Here is a 19,640-nt window from a genome sequence, read left to right as displayed (position 1 = left end):
GCCGTCTGCCTCGGGGAAGAATGTGTCAGGCAGGAGTGGTGGGGGCTTTGGCGGGGGCTGCTCTGAGCCCCAAGGCTCCTGTGGGTCTGGCTGCATGCCTTGGTGGCAGGGGGCAATGGAGGTGCGTGTTTCCTTGGGAGTGGGACCCCCTTTGGAGTGTGGGTCTGGGAGGAAGGGGGTCCTGCGTCATGGAGGCTGGTGTGTCCTGCAGCTGCCGTGGGGCTCCCAAGAGCCTGCTGCAAATGGCCGTGTTGGGAATGGAGCCTTCCCCTTGTGAAAAATCCAAGGCGTCTGTTTGGGAGAACCTCTGGTCCTTCCCAGGCCTCCTCTTGTGCCTCCAGCTGCGCACAACATGTTTGGCGCTCAGAGATGCCATGTGCAGATGGCCACAGCCCTTGTCCCAAAGCCCTCCCAGGAGCCTAGTTCCACTGGGGCCTTCCGCTGGCCTAAGAGTAAGGCCGAGAGCCTGCAACTGGGGCAAAGCCCAGCTCTGCAGGCATGGTGGTGGCTTTTGGGAGGGTTTGCCTACACCTTGATGTGTCCCTCCGTGGGGCAGGAGCTTACCGAGAGGTTGTGAGCCGGCTTGTCTGAGGCCTGCCATGGCCTTGCCTTGCTTTCCAGAGATTGTCGCTCTTTGGGACGCTGCGTCGGAATACATCGTGGAGCAGCTGATGCGGGACAAGGTGGGCTGGCGTGGCATTGCCTGATGCCTGGGGGACACTTGAGTCCCGCTGAGAGCCCTGGGCCGCGGGGAGCAATCCTTTCCCCAGGGTGACAGAAGCACAGCTGTGCCACAGAGCAGCTTCTGGGGCAGGCAGCACAGAGATGGCATGCAGGTGTAGTGGGGGAAAGCATTTGGCATGTGCCAGGGTTTCTCTCTTCCCCCTGGGCAAAGGGCAAAGAGCAGGTCGAGAGAAGGGGCGGTTTTCGTGGGTGTGTGGCAAGGCTGTCGGCAAGCCGTGGGATCTTCTGTAGGTGAGGGAGGTAGGCAATTCTTTCCAAGAGGCGGTGGAGCAAATGTGGAGAATGTGGCTGTTGTGCAAAGCTTTGCAAGGGCCCCTTCTTGCCCCATTGTGCCTCCGGAGTGGGGAGAGCACAGAGCAGTGGCGCCACATTCTGGCAAGCGTCCCTTTTTGCATCGCCTAAATGCTGCTTCGGGGGTCTTTTGTCTTTCCTGCATGCAGGCTGTCCTGGTAGGAGGGCTCGGGACCGTCTTTACGCTGCAAGAACAATTCTGCCTGCGCAGTGGCAAGGTGCTGGCGGTTCAAAGACCCGTCTTCCATCTGAGCATGGCTGTGGACTGGCTGCTTGGGCTCAAGCGCCCCGCAGTGACTCTCCCTGGTGAGAAGGTTCCTCCAAAGGTTGGGGGACAGCTTCAGCTTTGCCAAAACAAACCTCTGCCCCAGAGCTTTTTGCATAAGCAACCTTTTTGGGAATCTGGTTTTAAAATTGGTGCATGAAGCTGGGCTCTCTCAGAGCCACGCAAACAACTGGCTCCCCCTTGCCCCCATTCCTTCCTGGCCCAGCAATGGCGATGTGGCCGGCTGTGGCAGTGAGCTTGTTGCCCTGCCTTGCAGACGATGTGAAGCTCAAACGGCTGAACTACCGGCGCTTGTTGTGGGACACCGGCTTCCCCGTGCGCGTGGTGGAGTCCTGCGTGCAGGAGACCGTCCTCCTGTTCTCTTGCCACCTGCTGAAGAAGGAGCATGTCACCTTTGTCTTCAAGAACACTGGCGTTCTGGCCTGCAAAGGAGACGAAGCGGGCATGAAGTTTTGTCCCTACCTCATTCACTTGCTGGAGAGCAAGGCAGGCCTTCTTGCAGCCCTTCACAGTGTGAGTTGCCCAGCTTTGCTGGCCTCCTTGTCTTTCTTTGGGAATCCTCTCAAAGGACGAGCAATGTGATCTCTGTTGGGTGGCCGGGATGTGGCGGGCTAATGCAGTGCTTTCCCCAGGGCTTGCCCCCACTGACTTCTCCACTAGCAAAGAGAGCCTCTCCTGAGCTGCTTGCTTCTTCCCGCTAAAAAGAGCCTGGTGGCATTATTGCCCCGTCTTCATTCTTTGCTGTGCCGCTGCTCTGCGCCAGAAGTAGGGCTCCTCTTCATGGCAGAGGCTTTTGAGTGGAGGGCTTTGGAGAGGCAGGTTCCTCTCTGAGCAGGATCAAGTGTGCTGCTGTTGGGCGCAATGAGAAAACTGCCTTGTAAGCCTCCCAACGGGGGTGTGTTGCCTTGCAGAGACCATGGCCAATGGATGCAGAGAGCTCTGGGGGAGAAACGGCCAGTGCAGGGATCCAGTCTAGCCGTGCGCACGTGTTCCCGAGGTAAGCACGTTTCCTCTGCAGTCCTTGGCCCACCGAGTGGGAGGTTTCCCAGCTCCTGCTGGAGAGCACACACTGCTGGGGCTGGACGCTCAGCACGGGGTTGGGAGAAACTCCCTCCCGCAGCGACTGGTTGCTGCTTAAGTAACGCTGAGCTTGGGCTACATGTGTGTACGTGTCAGCTGGAGTGATGGGGAATGGTGATTGCATTTCTCCTGCGCAGCCTGCCCTCATTGCCTTCAGAGAGAACTGATGGCAGACAGAGAGGAATTGAGGCTATGTTTGTGTCTTTTGGGGGAGAGTGCCAAAACCGCCCATGCCTGCGCACAAAGGGGAAGGCATGGGAGGCCTGAAATGACAGTGAGGAGGATTAATGGTGGCAAGCTGCAAGGGCAGGTGGAGGCCTTTCCTCCAAGCGCTGTGGTGATTTGTTTCGCAGGTTTCAGCTCACGGTGGAAGGCAAAGCAAAGGGCAAGGCTGCCCCCAGATGGTGCCGCTGGGAGATCAAGGCCCTAGGAGAGCTGCGGAGCACCAGAAGCAGCGGTGCTAAGGGAAGAGCTGCCTCCTGAGCAGGTTGTGCCCCCACTCGCCGTCCTTCACGCCTGGTGACTTTCAGCCAGCTGCAAAGGCACTGCGCAAGAGGCTGCTCTGAAGAGCCCCCTCCTTTCCTACTTGCAGAGGGGCATGGTGGCAAGCTCCTGCAGAGCCAGCAGCAGCTTGCTCTGCCCATGCTGCCAAGCTCAGCGGCAGGCACGAGGCAGCAAGACGCAGCGGAGGAGAGTCGTGCCAGGTGAGACCCTTGGGGAAAGGCGTAAGGGGAAGCCTTGTAAGGCTGCAGGAGAGACGTCCCTTTGGGCTCGCAGGCGCAGGCAGGGACTCGGAAAGCTTCCTGACACACAGCCCAGCAAAGGCTGCGCTGAGCTCTGGAGCCCCTGGAGGGGCATTTGGTGATCACATGAGAGGGTAGGAGGGAGGGCAGTGAGGGGGCATCAGCAAAATCTTCAGGGGGTGTTGTGCAGTCCCCTGTGTTGGTTCTCCTGCCTGTCTAGGCGACATGGCACAGCAAAGGCTCTTCAAAGCTCTTCAAAGGTGGCCCTGAGAGTGGCCACCTGCCAGCTTGCCATGGGAAGCAGCCTCATCTCCGCTGATTCTTCTGCAAGCCTGGGAAGCATTGACAGCAGAGGAGGGAGTTCCTTTTAGCCTCTTCTTTCCTCTGAAATGCCATCTTTGCGTCAGGCGCAAGAGAGTGCCAGGCCTAGGGAAATGGCGGGATTGCTTTTCTTAAGTAAGCCCTTGCTCCTTCTTTGACACTGGCTGCCCAGCAAGAATCTCTTCCCCATCGCTAAACACAGTGCCTTATGGAGCACGGAGCAGAAGTGGAAGCAGTGGGCAGGCAGGGTAGAGCAGTAGCTGTAGGAGGCTGTTGTTGCAAAAGCTGCTGCTGCTCTGCTTGGAGCACAGGAAGAGGGGCGTATGCAGGGGCTCTGTGCGCATTGCTGAGGCCACCTTGGTCCCTAGGTGAGTGTTGTAGCTGGGGGTCACCTCTGTTTTTGTTGATGTGACCACGATGAGTGCAGTAGAGCTGCATGTTTGGCAGAAGTGCCTCGCACTGCAGAGGCAGGGGCCGAGCTTGGGAGCACGGGCCGAAGAACAGCCTGCGCCTGCGCTCATGCAGACTCCTCCTGGTGTCTCTTTGTAGTCTGCTCCCACTGTGTCCAGGCAGCTCCCCCAGGACGAAGGAGGCCGGCAAGCAGCAACCGCCTCCTGCTGCCAGCTCCATGGCTGCACTCGCTATTCCCGAAAGCTGTAGGAGAATATTGCAGGTACATGCCATGGGTTGCTGTGATGCCTGTGCTGTTGGAAAGGGTGCAAAAGCCCCGTTGTGCACATAGCAATTCTGCCAAGATGCCTTAAGAGCTGTTCATGTGACCATTTCCCTTCCTTCCTTCAGATCTCCTTAGTAGGCAGAAGTTGTGCTCTCCCTTTCCAGTGTGTTCTTCCCTCCTGTACTTGCATGAAGCACACAGGGCCACTTCCCTGGGGCATTGCTGGCTCTAGCAGCAGGACGTGGTGCATTGTGAGGCTGTGGAAAACGCACAGGTCTTTTCTAGACACTGGCTAGTTGAGATCGTTGCTCCTCACAGACCGTTCAATTGTGTGTGTAATGAAGTGAGGAGCCTGGCGTAACTTCAGGCCTCGTAACCTTTGTGGAGGCAAACTCTGTCAACAGGCGGGCTGAAGAGAGAGCCCAGGAGTGAGGGTACGACCTGCAGAAATCCCTTCCCTCGCAGCAGCTGAGACTAATGCTGTGTGCTGTGGCGTTTCTGTGACCCTGCAGGAAACTGGCGAGCTGCGTGCGCAGTGAGACCGAAGGCAGAGCCTGGGCTCCTTGTACAGGGAGCGGCACGAACAAGCGGAGGCAGAACAGGCCGCATGGGAAGCCTGGAGTGCAGGGGAGGGTGCAGAGCCAGCGCAGGTAGTGGCACCATTGGACACCCTTCAGAACAACAGCCATCCTCTGCATCAGGGAGCCGAGGGTGGAAGGTCTGCAGGCGGAGGGGTGAGGGCTGCTTCTCAGTCAAGGGGACACTTTGCAACTAGAGCCCTGCTAATTACCACCCTTGGTCTTGTGACTCCCACCCAGCTAATACTCAGTTGTAATTGGATCTCCCTTCCCTGCCCAGCACTTTTAGTGTTTCGGGTGCAAGTGGTTCCCTCCTTACTTCGCACACCCCCTCCAAGGCTTTTGAGCACAGACTGATGGAGAGTCTGCTGGGTTTTCCAAGGCTGTCACATGAGCTTGGGTCTGCAGCTCAGCCTCACCACCATCTGTACACATGCACACGCTCACTGTTGGGAGGTGCGGGTAAAACCTGAGGCGAGAAGGGTTCGGATCGCTTGGTGTGCCCTGCCGAAGCCAGGGAGGAACTCGTGGGAAGTTGCTGCCCTGCAAATGGCAATTCCCTCCTGCCCATTTCTGATGGTCTCCGTGATGTCAGAAGGAAAGCGGAGGGGCATCTGGGAATTGCAGTGAAGGGCTGCTGCCCCGCTGACCTTGCCCTGGGAGCTGGGGTGGAGAGCGTGCTGGTTGCGCAGCTGCTGCGCAGGGTCCTTGCCAGAGGGCCTCTGGGAAAGGGCTCCTCTCTTTCCCGTCTGGTTTGCAGACAGTGTCTCCTCCTTGGCAGGACTTTGGCCGTGAAGAGACTTGGGCTCCCCATCCTCCAGCGCAGCCCAGGAGAAAGGAGCGCAGCGTGAGGTGGAAAAGGCAGGAAAAGCCTCCGCCAGTGGAGGAGAAGAAAGCAGGAGCCAAGGTGGAGACAGTGCAGCCCCAGTAAGTGTGCGCTGACCCCAGGGGCAGCCTGGGGCAGTTGAGCACTCGGGACGCCACCGGGGTGTTCTGGCACCAAATCCCTGAGGCCTGGTGTTGCATACAAGACCCTGGGCGTTCTGGTGCCCCGGGAATGAGCTGGGTTAGGCGTGCCTCCTGCCAGGGGCCTTTCTGCAGCCCACAGGTAAGCCCCCAAAGTGCCCCCAGGTTGAAAGGGGCTGTGGGTGCACACGGGCGTGGGTGGGTGCAGGGGCTGGAGCAGGGCCGAGGCAGGAAGGGGCCGAGGCAGGGGGTGAGAGAGTTTTGCCCTGTTGTTGCAGCCACCTTTCCCCTCGAGCGGCGCAGATTCTGAAAAGCTTGGAGCCCTATAAAGCCTGTTGGGAAACATTCAAGTATATTGCGGAGAGGAAGAGACAGCAGCAAGCGGAGCAGAAGCAGTGTCCCTGGTAAATATGTGCAAAGAGGGAGGGTGCTTCCCCCTGCTGCAGTGCCCATGCTGCCCCTGGCGGCAGCAGGTGGGCAAAGGGGCTCTTTCTCGGGCAGCCCTGCGGAGACAGGAGCACGTTGTTGACCCTGGCCTTGAGCTGGATGTCCCTGAAATGCAAGGGGCAGCTGTTGGGCACCACCAGAGGTGTTCCAGATGGGCCATGACAGTGCTGCCTGCTGACAAAAGGATCCGTCTGATGTTTGGGCACAAGGGGCCTGTGTCTCATCAGAGAGAGCTTGCAACTTCACCGGAAGCAGATGGCCTAAGATTTGGCCTGCGTTAGGCCTGCACTGTTTCTCTGCCTTCTCCCTGTTCACCCAGCTGTCCCTCTTTCTCTTCAACTCTCTAGCACTCGGAGAAGCTGCTGGTATGGCACGGCAGGGGGCAGTACAAAGAACGTTGGCAGTGCAAAAGACGGGACCAACATGAGCAAGCGCAAAGGCAGGTGCTCAGCCATTGCCTTGGCAAGTGCCTGGCCCTAAAGCTTGGCCAGCCCCAAGGGACGGCACCTCCCTGGCCGAGTGGAGACGTCTTTGTGTGGGAGCTGCTGCTGGTGCTGTCAGTGCCATGGCCTTTGCGGCAGTGGGGCTGTTAGGAAAGGGGATGGGGGCTTTCCAAATGCAAAAGTCCCCCTAGAAATGCCAAATAAAGAGCAGTGCTGCTGTTCCCAGCTGGAGTGCCCAATGCATGCCTGGTGATGCCTTGGTGTGCATGGATTATCGACATCCCATGTGTGGTGCCAGGAGTATTTGTAGCAGCAGAAGGGAATCATGTCCATATGTGCCCCCACCTGCGCATCCTAACACGCAGTACAACATGGCACGTGCACAAACATTCCCCCCAGCATGCACGTGCATGCCCACACACACACACACAGACATGCACACACACACACGCACACGCACACGCGTGTGCACACACACACACACACATTAGCATATTAGTGAAACTGGAAATTATTGTGCATATTAGCACAACTATTACACACACACACAGAGCAGAATGATGATAGCAAACATACTTTGTAAAACAAGAGAAGTTCCATGTCCAAGTATTCCCGAAAACCACAAGGACCAGTTGTCACTTTGATGTCATGGGTTTATTCCGACAAGTATTTTCTGAATATCATGGCACACTTCCTCATCATTTGGGGGTAGAAAGGTACAACATTCTTTACCAATCAGGGTACAAAAAAGGCCTTTGACAGCTCGGATGAAATTGAGTGCCATCCGATTTTGCAACACCATTTGCTGCATTGCTGATACTGCAACAGTAAGGACTTTTACAGCGTCACTAGCAGGATTGGCTGCTGCTTCAAAAATTAGCGCTAGCTTTTCCCAATAGGTACTTCATCAATCCTGCATTAGGTAATTCTCAATGCAAAGGGTTAAGCTGCACTACTTGGGGGTTTCCTCCTCCTCCTCTTGTTGTCTCCGACCATATCTAAAGGGTTGAGGTAGAAATAGAGAGGCCTCAGAGATGGTCCTGGGCACCCTTGTGTTCTCCCCAATGGGAGGGGCGGCTGCCCCCAGGGGCCACCGTATACCAAGCAGCACCAGCAAGATGTGCATCCGTCTAATTGGACTCCGGCCGCTACACTAGGAGTCCAGCGGTATCAATCCCTTAATGTTGGAACATCCCGCTGCAGACACCACAAATGTGGCGTTGCGCCAAGGTGGCGCCGCACCCCGGGTTCTTTGGGATGTTCACTAACTTAAGGGGAACTGTACCAGAGCAAGGACTCTGGGTGCAGCACGGCTCTCCAATATATGTATTTTATTGCTCACTCCTACGTTGCAATTGTGCAGCGCAATTTGCTATAGCCAAACACTAAAACATTATTCTGCACATGCTTTGGGTTCACAACCAAGTTGCTGTCTTAGGGATCCCGATCCTTCGCTGTCCCGTCAGTCATGGAGGAATCGCAGTGCAGGCTTCCCCTTCCCACCGTGTGGGGTCTTGGGGTCAGTCCAGCTGTCCGGAGCAGGGTCCACACCATGTGGCATGTCAAAACAACTCCCCCTTGTCCCACCTGAAGGTAGCAGCTTAAACCAATCACCAGCTGAAATGTCTTTCTTCCCATGGGGTTTCACTGTTCCCTACAACTCCCTTGTCTGACTTCTTTATCACTCATTTTCCCACTGCTCTGCCAGAGGGCAGCGTTTCTGCACTGCCACCTCCTTTCTCATCCCTCCATTCCCACACAGCCCTGCAGTGTGGTGCCTCAGGCCGTGGACACCCCAGGCGACAGCCGACTGCTGGGACGCACCAGCGCAGCCTGCTGGGATCGCAGCTCTCCTAGCCAGGAGGCCTGCTTTTGCCTGCTGGGCTGTGACACGTGCCCACTCATCACCTCCCACCCCACTGCCACAGGTCTTGAAGAAAAGAGGAAATCCTGAGTGTGCAATGCAGAAATCCTCAGGAAGTGCTGTGCAGATGGTCAAAATCCAAGGCCTGTGAGGGGGTGCTCTAGCAGAGAAGGGGGAAAAGTCCTCTGTGTCCATGCTGTGGACTTGTGAAGATGGAGATGCAAGCTGGCAGGAGAGGCACGAAGTCAAGTTCCTGTTGTTTGCGCTTCCTCAAGGCTCCTCAGCAGGTTTCGTAGGAAGGCACATAGGAAGCACACCGTTGTGGCCGCAGGCACTTGGCACGGCACCTTCTCCTGTTCCTAAATGCTGGCGTTAGACGCGTCTTTGGTGAAACTCCCTCACCTCACGTCCCTGTGCAATAGATGCCAGAGTCCAGCTGCTTTTCCGGAGAGGGAGAGAGTCTGCTTTGGGGGGCCCAGTCCTACAAGCAGCTGCGCACAGACACACTCTTGCCTCCACTCGTAGCCCAGGTGACTGAGGCCAGGTGCCCTGGCACCCCATGCATGTGTGCGCAGGATGCTCCTTGGGGGCAGTGCTGCCACCTCCCTGCTGCACGGTCTTTGGCAAGCGCAGACTCTGGGAAGCTCTGGCCCACGTTTGTCCCTCCAGTCTTCTAACAATACTGGAACTGACTGTAGCTAACTACACACTAAGACTACTGTCACCAGCTCTAAGCTACCTAGCCTCATACTACACTGGACCATTAACTGTGCTACAGGAAGAAGAACTATGCCCTTAGTCTGACTAAGAATAACTATAACTTATAACTTTAACTAATGCTAGTAATGATACCGAATAACTATAACTAATAACTATGACTAATGCTACTAATAATACCGAATGACTATAACTAATAGCTATGACTAACGCTACTAAAGATACCGAAAGACTATAACTAATAACTATGACTAACGCTACTAAAGATACCGAAAGACTATAACTAATAGCTATGGCTAATGCTACTAATAATACTGAATAACTATAACTAATAACTATGACTAATGATACCTATAGCAACTAACTGTCGCAAGGGGAACTAAGAACTCTATCCTACACTTAGCAAAATACCTATGAACTAAGAACCTCCCAACTGCCCTAAGAATTCTCAAACTAACTGTCACTAACCACTAAAAATGAAATAACTACACCTACACTAACTGTCTACATACTAATCCTCCCAATAATCCTAAAATATTAACGATCCTTAATGTCCTATCCCCTAAACAGAGCCGCGGCGGGGTGGTGGGAGCCGTTGGCGGGCGCTGTCTCCGTCCCGCAGCAGAGCGGAGGGGAGCCCTGGCAGGGACGTGTCCCCGCGGTCGGCCCTGCCTCTGCCGGGCAGATGTTGGTGCCCGGCGGCCAGGGGAGGCGCGGAGGCGCCGCGCGGCCCGGCGATCCTCGGCCTCCCAGCCCAGCGCCTTGGGCTCCGCTGCCCTGGCTGGGGGCGGCACCAGCCTGCTCTTGCTGGGGGGCCGTGCCCCGGCTGGTGGCCACCGGGGGCCTCCTGCCGCGCTAGCGCCTCCTCCTCCTCTTCGGCCCCTGGGGCAGGTCCGCGGGGCGCGGGGCGGGCTGCCCCTCCGCAGGGTCCACCTCCATGGGCTCCTCCTCCTCCTCCGCGGGCTCCACCTGCATGGGCTCCGGGACGGCTGCGGCGCTGCGCAGGAGGGTGGCGCGGCACTCCCAGACGCTTGCGCCCACCTTCCTCTTGATGCGCAGCGCCGCCTTCCTCCTCGCCCACAGCTGCTCCGGCTGGCCCATGGCGGCAGGAACGGAGAGCTCGCTGCGGGCCCTCTCCCACCACCGGCCTCTCAACGGCTCTGGAACAGCAGCACTGAGCTCACTGCTGACACGCGTGCGCCATGGCGACGGCATGTCTTGCTCGGTCCCCACGCGCGGGGGCCCTGCTGGGCTCTGCCCCCACCCACGGGGGGATCCTGGGGGCTGCAGGGGGCCCCGTGGGCAGGGGGCCGCGCGGCTGTGGGCTGCTCTCCTTGGCACCCTTCCCGTGGGCCGGCCTCCTTTCTAGACAGAAACATGGGGGGCGTGTGGCTCCTTCAGGCCTTCCAGGGCCCCAAGGTCCCAAGGCCCCAGGGCCCGGGACACAGCGCAGGCCCTCATGCAGCTACAGGTTTTGAGGGATGCTGCTGAGGAAAGAATCCATCTCTCGGGCACCCAACAGGACAAGAAGAGTTATTTTGCCTTGGAAAATGCCTGTTAGTTATTCTTGTGCACTTGCAGTGACTGGCCCCACACCACACTCCTTTTTCCTTTCCGAAATGCAGGTGTGGGCAGCAAGCAGCACGACACCCACGCATGATGACCCCAGCGCTGGGGGGCTTCTGCCATGTCAGCATGAGCAGGACACAAAAGGCATCTCCGGGAGTCACCGTGGCCCTCGCCACCTGCCTCCCAGGTCATGGAGAGCTGCAGAGCTCCTCCAAGCCCTCCCCGCACACTCCCGCAGACAGCCGGGTGCTGCCTGGCACAAAGCCTTCCTGGCAGCGGGCGAGGGGAGGGAGCTGCTGGCGCCCAGCTCTGGGCTCCAGGGAACAGGCCAGGGCTCGGAGCGGGGAGCTGGCAGCAGGCTCCCGCGAGGCTGCTGCTGGCAGCGCAGCCCCAGCCTGGTCCTTGCCCTGGGGACGTGTGCTGGTGGGAAGGGCCTGGCCAGGAGGGAGCCACGTGCCTGCGGAGGCAGCAGCAGCATTGCCCAGCTCGGTGCAGGAGGGCAGAGCAGGGGCTGCTCTTGCGCTGACTTCAGGAAGGCGCCACGCTGTCTCCCACAAGGTCTTTCTATTGTTTTTATTATTTCTTTTTTCAGGGAAAGCTGATTGAGTGTTCTCAACCGTAACTGTTTGCCCTCTTCCGAGTATGTTGTTGAGTAAAGAATGCTCTGTATGTAGCTCATGCACGTGCAGGCGGTGATCCACACACATGAGGAAAATGATCATTGTGTTCCCCGTCACTGTTGTCAGGTATATAAGTAGAAGGAGCAGGGAGAGAAATTGCTGTAGTCTTTGATCAAGCCCTGAGAAACCCTCCAGGATGAACTCAGCAACTATAGTTTCATTTCCTGGTCCCATGTCTAATTTCAGTACATGCTGCTGAGACAGGAGCACGAAGAAGCAAGCGTGAGAATTTCACAGTCTCGACGGGAGGGTAGATCCTTCCTTCTTTGCTCCCTTGCTTGCTTCCTAGGTAGCACAGACAGAAATTTTCCTCTCAGCCATTCATCGCACCCTGATTTCTCCGCTTCACATTTACAGTCCTCAGAGATTTTACTGTCTTCTTTCTACCTTCTCCAAATGCTCACAAAGGATTCTTTCTCACAAGCACAGTATTGTAAAGAGGTTGTGAACTAGTTCATGCCATGCCTGGGAAATTCCCTGTTCACTTAGACCTATTGCAAACATCCATCACATCTGTGCTTCAAAAGCCAACCTAATCTCCCAGCAAAAGTACTTACTATTATCTACAGATGCCAGTCCATCCATTTAGATTAGTATTTGGAAAGTTATTCCTTCTACTTTTCGGTGCTTGCCTTTTTTGACTTGGAACTTCTGTGAGGCTGTTGCTTTCAAAACAAGCCAGTACTGAGCATCTCTTCTGTAATCCCCTGCTTTCTTCTACATCTTCTTCCTCTCTGTTTCTCCAGAAACACTGAGGAAACATTGTTATTAAATGTCCTGACCTAAATGCCTTGCTTTCCCTTTAGGGGAGGGGGGAAATCTTCTCATCTTAAAGAACTTAAAGGCTGTCCTTTTGATTATTTGACATAGGAAGCATCTGGAACAAAATAATACTAAGCAGGGTGATGTTTTAGATGTCTAAAAGTCAGGCACTTCAGTTTGAGCAAGTTAGCTTCCTCCCATCTTGTCAGTGCAGAGAGGGAGAAGAGTGTCTGGAAGAGACTGGTAACACTTCTTTCACACGCCAGTTATAGTCTGGGAGGAGCCAGCCTCTCTCTAGAGCTCTCTCTTTGCCTCCATTAACAAAATAGGGAACAAGGGAAAACAAGTGCAGACACCAGCTGCACACAGACACCTCTAATGAAGCTGATGAAACCCACTACTTCTGTCTCAAACCTCTTAATTTACTAAGTAGCTAATTTCTTTTTCAAACCAAAGAACACGTCTAACAGCAGGAAGTCCAAGGAAAACATAGGCAATAAATACTGACATTTTTCCCTCCACCTTTGCATTTGGTTTTAGACATATAAAGGAAAGGAGCAGAAGACTCCACAAATAGGATGCCTCAAAAATACAAGGGTGGAGGGGAGAAGGAGATGATGGATTTCAAGGAGTGAACCAGAGGTTCTGCACAGACTCTGTTGTCCCGCAGACCCTGTCTCAGAGTGTAATGGGTGACTTACACAGAGAGCAAAATGGGAAGCTCAGTAGTGGGCAATACCCCATGTTCGCACTGGCATTTTAACTTGGGGCTCAGGTTAGTCCTAGATCCCAGATGCTCTGTCTTACTCTCTGCTTCTAGTCTGGCATAAGGGAATCTCTGGACTAGGTTCATCTGGAAGATATGCTGAAATTGAACCACTGGCTGTAATTATTTGAGCAAAAGCTCAAGCCAAGTCACCTACAGCAATATCACTGTAGCCTCAGTGAGTCAGAGGTGACAGTCCCAGCTTCCCATTTGCTGGGTAAGTTCCAGCACTCAAAATGTTGTGTCTTCTTAGTCTGCTGGATGTCAGCTAAAATCATGCTTCTCCTCAATGTACTTTCTTAGAGGAACCTGCAAAGCTGCTGAGAGCTTACAGCAAAGCAGCTTCTCTGCTCACCATGGAGGTAACCGTCTTGAACCCTTTCATCAGGCTTTGGTTGGTTCAAAGGATTTGCTGTATTCAGGCCCCTCGTAGCCAAAAATGGAGCTACCATATGCAGTAGTGACGATGGCAGTGTCACCGGCTATGCTGGTGAAGAAGGCTTCATATGGCTTTCCCAGAGGGTATTCTCAGGATAGTGCATCTAGTGCAGGCATAAGACACAGGGGTCAATGTGAAGGAGCTCAGCAACACAGCAGAGGAGAGAGCAAAGCTCATGTTTGAAGGTAGCTGGTGCCCATGCAGGCTGCTCTCATCAAAGGGATGAGGCCACAGAAGAAAGAGTCTCTTTACTGGGGACACAGGGTACCTTGGTATATAAGATGGTGGGGCTGAGCAAGGATAGAGATGCCATCAGCCAATGGATAAAGATGAGTGTGGAGTCCAACCAGGGCTTCATAAAGATGGTACAGTGCGATGGATTGCAAATGGCCCCACAGCAATCAAAAGACAGCACAACAAGCAGGCTGAACTCAGCGGTGCCCAGGAAGATGGAAAGCACGGTCTGGAACTGGCAAGCAGCTGTGGGATGGTCTTAATCTCCAAGATGAGGCTGACAAACCTTTTAGGGGCAAAGGGAACCAAATATCTAGGAAGGGGAAGCTGCTGGGGAAGAGATACGCTAGGGGTGGAACTGGTGGTTGAGTCAAATGATGGCTATCATGACCATATGCCCCATGGCAGTGAGCAGATAAATCACCCACGGCAGTGTGAAGAAGAGGATTTGCATTTCATGAGTGACTGAAAAGGCCTTGAGGAAGAATTTTCCCGCTATGGTATGGTTGGGAGGATCCATTTCAGAAGCCAGTCAGTTGAAGGTGGGACAAGAGTAACTAATGTCATGTGTGGTGAAATTCGCCTTGCTGCCTTCATCAACTTTCCCTTCCCTTTTCCTAGTCCTACTTTTCTTTCTTGAGGTGGGAGACCAGAACTGCACAAGGGATTCTCATTTTCTCTTTGTTTATATCCAATGCCATGAAATAAAGGTTGATTCATCCCGCCTGTCTTTAGACACAGGAAACAACTCTCCTGCCTCACTTGCTTGCAGAGGTAGGCCAGAGTGCTAGCTAAGAGCCAGTACTTGTGGCAAAAGCTCTGGAAATCAAGTTCCAGGTATGAAATTCAGGTTTCTCTTACAGTTAGAATTGTGGTGTGGGTAGGCACCAGGCTATCAGGCCTGTGCCTGTGTGCACACTCAGAGCACTCAAGTCATTAATCCCCTGGGTGGCCCAGGAACTCCCCCATCTAGTAATCCACACAGGTGAGCTGATGGGCAGGTTTGAGACAGGGGATGGACTTGAAACTAGGAGACTGACTGAACTCCTACCACTTTCCAAATTAAGTGTTGGACTGACTGGTGCAGAACCTCTCCAAGTGGGTGTTTCAGACAGTTCTAGAGATTTCCAGGGGCAGATCCTGCTGTGCCTGGACCAATTCCTGTGCTTAAATGTGGTGAGTACCATCTCAGGTGGAGTATCTGGCTGTTTCAGAATCTCTGCAGCAGCTCCTGCTGCAGAACTGATTAAATTGTAATTATTTAAGACCCTTGAAAATCGACAGTAGAAACTGCTCCTGCAAATGAAGAAGTGGCCATGTAGGACAGTCTTCTGTGCATTCTTAGGAGAGTTAGGAGATGCTTTGGTATGTAGTTTGAGGTAATCAGTAGCAATGGCTCATGCATATGCTGGAGAGGTCACACAGGACCACAAGCCAGCTGGACTATAAAAATTCCCCAGAAGAACAGTTCGGGGAGTCTCATCTGATCCAGTGGAAGCCACTGTTGGAAGGACCCTGGCAAAGGAGACTGCCACCACCATCTGGACAGTAACCAACCATCCCATTCAAGAGATTTGATGCCCCTTGTGAGTGTTACCTGTGACACGCCAATAGAGGGGTGTCTGTGATTCTTTTGAATTCGGGGGTTATTTGCACTGAACTCCAAGAGATCATCATTTGTCAAGTATGAGAATTTATTAGAGATAAGAGGTTATAACAAAAAAAAGCTAGAAATATAACAGAACTGAAAAAATATATACACATATCAGAGCTCTACAGTTAAATCATGGATGTACGGTACAGCGACTGCTCTCGCCCTTTATTGGCCACCCTTCCGGTACGGTTTTGCCCAGATTCTCCTCACCACGCCATTGACATCCACAGGCCAGCTGATGGTCGGTCAGAGTCCACACCAACTTCTGTGGCTTACTCTCTTTTATAGCCAGTCAAAACAACACCAGACCGCAGTTACACAAAAGCTGTATGGCCTCAGTCAATAACAGCATGCACATCAACAGGTAACCTAGTGCTCAGCCCACAGCACTGTTCAGTTAGTAACAATTTGCCCACTAACAGGTCTTTCTTTGGGGAATGGTTCCACAGCACCTAGATGTTTATGGGGTGAGTCTGTGGTGTTGCTTCTCCTCTGTCTGGAATTGTCAGTTGTGGGGTTGTTAGACGGTTGCCCCCAGGCTGCAGCAACCCCACAGTGTGGCGGCTCCAGCCGTGATGCACCCGGGGTTCCTTAAATCCTGGGATCACCCCAGAGCAAACCCCTCTTCTGTGGGCTGCACCATCCAGAGTCCCACGCTTGCCTGTGTGGCGCCTGTCACTCCACCCCTTGACACCGCCAGACACACGCATTTATTTCAGAAGTCAGCTAATTCCCCTTGGTGTGCAGTGGGCGGCTTTTGGGTAAGCACAGTACTGGGGAAATGCACACTGCTATTAATAGACGCCAAAAGTAAAGCATGCCCATTTGCAGTAACACGTAAACAACTGTTAAAAATAACAGTCTTAATCCTAATAGCAACATGATTGGTCTGGCCTATTGACCCAAATTCGGTGAATCCGAGTGTTGTTCCAGCTCCATATCTTAACACAGAAATCTTATTTCCTTTAATTGCAGGCATTTCTTTCCTGCACCAAAAGATCAGTTTGTTCCCCAAGCTGGAATAGTTCCCTTTAGAGGAGCTTCAAATAGAGTTGGTCACCTTTTTTTATTATTCTTTTTCCGTATTTCCCTGTCTTCTCTACAGGAAACAGACAACTTTAACTTCAGATCAACAGCTGTTACATTTATGCTTAGATTTTACCATCTTTTTCTGTTTCTTTCCTTTCCTTTCATCAAGGGAAGGTGTTAGCCCCTTCCTTAGGATCATCAATTTTTACAAACACTAGAATACAGCTGTTGAGTTTCGTTATCAGCCTGGTATGTGTATCCCCTCATTCTTAGGTCTGCCATCTTCCTTTGATATTACTTCTCTCCTGGCTCCTAGATTCATTCTATTATTTAGATACTTTTAAAAAACACATTACTTAGCCTAACAATTCTACCACTCTTTCTGGCTGCTTCTTTTCAAGTTGCTGCTCTTCAGAGGGTCACTCTGTAGAACCCAGACAAAAAGAAAAGCCTACCAAGGCCATTAGGTTGTTATAGTTTGGTTTTAACTGTAACTGCTGAAGCTATTTCTTTTAAGGTTACTCGGTTACATCCATCTATTTTTCAAATTTGAACAGTTTTTCTTTTTTTTCATTGATTTTTCTTTATGCTCAGAAACTTTTACTACAGCTTGGGGCATTTTCCAGCCCCTGCTGGTTTCTGGTGTACTTAGAGATGCCGGCTTTCCGCATTCGAGGTCTTTTCTTGTTTCCTAACTCTGCCCCTGGGGCTCTTAACTGCAGAGCCCGATCTCCACCCTGAGTCCTCCTGTGCCTCAGTGCCAGGCAGAGCAGTTATACTGGCCAGGGGGGGCAGAGCGTTTCTCACGGTCTTGTGAGAAACAAGCTGCCCAAGCCCGGTCCTGCTTTCCACCCAAAGCCTCCCCTGCTTCGCTCCCTCTCCTCTTCCACCTCTCTCTTTCACGTCTGTTTTTCTTCCACATGGTGGACTCCGATTGGCTGACAGAGCCGTCAGTGAAATCCGGACCCGCCCCCCTCCTCCTGCCAGCCAATAGGCAGGTCACAATCAGCAGCTGCCTATGGGAATGAGCTAGGGGAGGAGTCACAATGTTGCAGCGTCCAGATGGAGTGTTGTAAAGGTGAGGTTACAAACTGTCCATTTAATCAGGGAATGTGGGAACAGAAGAGAGAGCCAGACAGCTCCTGGGGGTCCTGGGCGATGCTGGGGGCCGTGCTGCTCTTGGGGATCCCAGACCAGGCTGTGTTTCTTACAAAAGTCTGGAAAAGCCTTGATGCAAGCCCCTAGAGAAGAGGGATTTTCCTGGGTGCTTAGAGAAACTCATGCAGGACCCAGGGATGTTGAGGGAAACCCATCCCACCCACCCCCAAGCCCACTGCTCTCCCTGGAGACCTTCCTGCATCCTCGGGCTGGGAGCAGGAGGGGGTCTGTGGGCACAGCCACATCCCAGACTAGCCTCCTTCAGGCCTTCAGCTTCACAGCGTGTCACAGCTTCAAATGAGCTCTCTAGAGCAGCACTTCCCATGCCCCTGGTGTGGAGAGAAGACTTTGGGTAGTCAAGCAGGAGACAAGGGAGAGAAAGAGCAGAGACATCAGAGTGCAGACCTGGGGCTCCCAGCATCGTAGAGGGGGTGCCACAGGCTCAAGAAGCAACCCAAAGAAGTAAAGGAGTCCTTCCTTTTGCAGTGACTTGGAAAGCCACATCTCTCACAGCATTCAAGGGGGATGGAAACTCCCTTCTGCAAGATTTGCCCCAAAACTGTGCAGAGATTAGGAAGAGCAGGAAGGCTGGTTGTAGGGATGCTCTCAAACTTCAGCAGCTGCAGAGCTGGGAGCTGGTCATCTCACAAACTTCGGAGTGAGTCAAAATGCACGTCCTGAGGCATCGCACTGCCTCATAGACTCTGCACTGGAGCCTGGACAGCAGCACTGCAGTACATGGGCATGTCCTGAAAAGCCCAGAGTCATAAAATGTGGGAGATCCAGGATGTCAGGGGTGCACAGACCTGGGAGAGCAAGGGTGCCTGCGAGGAGGAGAAGGGCAGGGGGCTGAGGAGCGTACCCAGGGGAGAAGCACAGCCCCAAGGTGACACTGAAAAGCACAAGGACCAAATGAGGCCCAGGGATGAGAAATGGCTTCCTCAGCCTCAGCCAGAAGGAAAGATGGGCAAACTTCATGGGAAATGGGAAAACTTCCCCACATTTGCTGCCTGGCCTCGCCCATGGCTTTGGAGCCTGGCAGGCTCCAGGGTCCTGGATAAGGGCCTCTGGATGATGTGTGTTAAGGCTATGTTTGCTCTTCTCTGGCATAGCATCTCTAGCTCAAGCACTGCCGACTGAGAAACCTTGCCGAGCACTTTTAGAAGCAAAGAGCCTGCCTTGGTGCCTAAAGGAGGAAAGCTACGTCCTGTCCCACATTGTCCTGCATCCTGCTTCCACAAAAAGAGGGGCCCACAGCAGAAACCAGTTTTGAGGCTCACCAAAGCACTTCTCAGCCTGTGGCCATGCTTTGTGCTGGTTCATCCCACATGCCTTGGATCCTGTAAAAACGCCAGCCCCCAAACCCCAGATTCCTGCACAGGTCTGCCCAGTGCAGTGACCTGTCGGTGCAGGGGCGCAGAAGTGACATCTCCAGTGCCCCGTTTGAGATATTTCACAGTCTTTGACACTGTCTGGAGACATTCCTGAAGGATTTATCAGAAAATTATGGAAAATAACTGCAGTGAAGGGAAGTGATGGCTTTCCAGGATGTGAGGGGAAATCTCTCTGCTCTCTCCCTGGCTGTGCCATCTCCATGGCAGTGACCTACAGAGCCCCCAGATGACACGAGCTGAGGTCACAATGGGACGTGCCACATCACAGGGAGGTCTCCCCGGTGTCGTTGTGGGGACCCTCACTTCCCTGTGAGGCCCAGGCACTCCTGGGCACTGCTCACACCCTCCCCACGGCTGCCTTTCATAGTGGCTCCACGGCAAGGAGAGGGGACAGGAGGCAGTGGGACCACGTTGGGGCCCCTCACCAACAGGCGGAGGAGCAGGGGCATGTTGGAAAGGAGTTTTGGGTAATGAGATGGGAAGAGCGTCCCGTTTCTCTGGCTGGAGAGGTGAAACGAGAGCAAGAGGGCAAGCGAGATGGAGGACTGCTGGATGGACACCATCAGCCAGGACCACAGCTCCTTGTCCCCTGCGCTCCTGCGGCTCTCCACCGAGGGTAAGGGCTTTGGGAGATCCTTCCCGAGGTGTCGCACAGAGACTGTTAACTGCCAAAACTGCTGTGGATCCCGGGCTGTGGGGGTGCCTGGACAGGGCTGGGGGCTGCTGCGAGAGCCCTGCCTGAGGGTCCCCTCTGGCTCGGGGGACAATGTGGCAGCCAGGACTCCTGGGTCCTGGGGAT

This window comes from Apteryx mantelli, chromosome 20, assembly GCF_036417845.1.
Source record: "Apteryx mantelli isolate bAptMan1 chromosome 20, bAptMan1.hap1, whole genome shotgun sequence".
In the NCBI taxonomy this organism is placed as follows: domain Eukaryota; kingdom Metazoa; phylum Chordata; class Aves; order Apterygiformes; family Apterygidae; genus Apteryx; species Apteryx mantelli.
Note: the sequence above shows the minus strand (reverse complement) of the source record.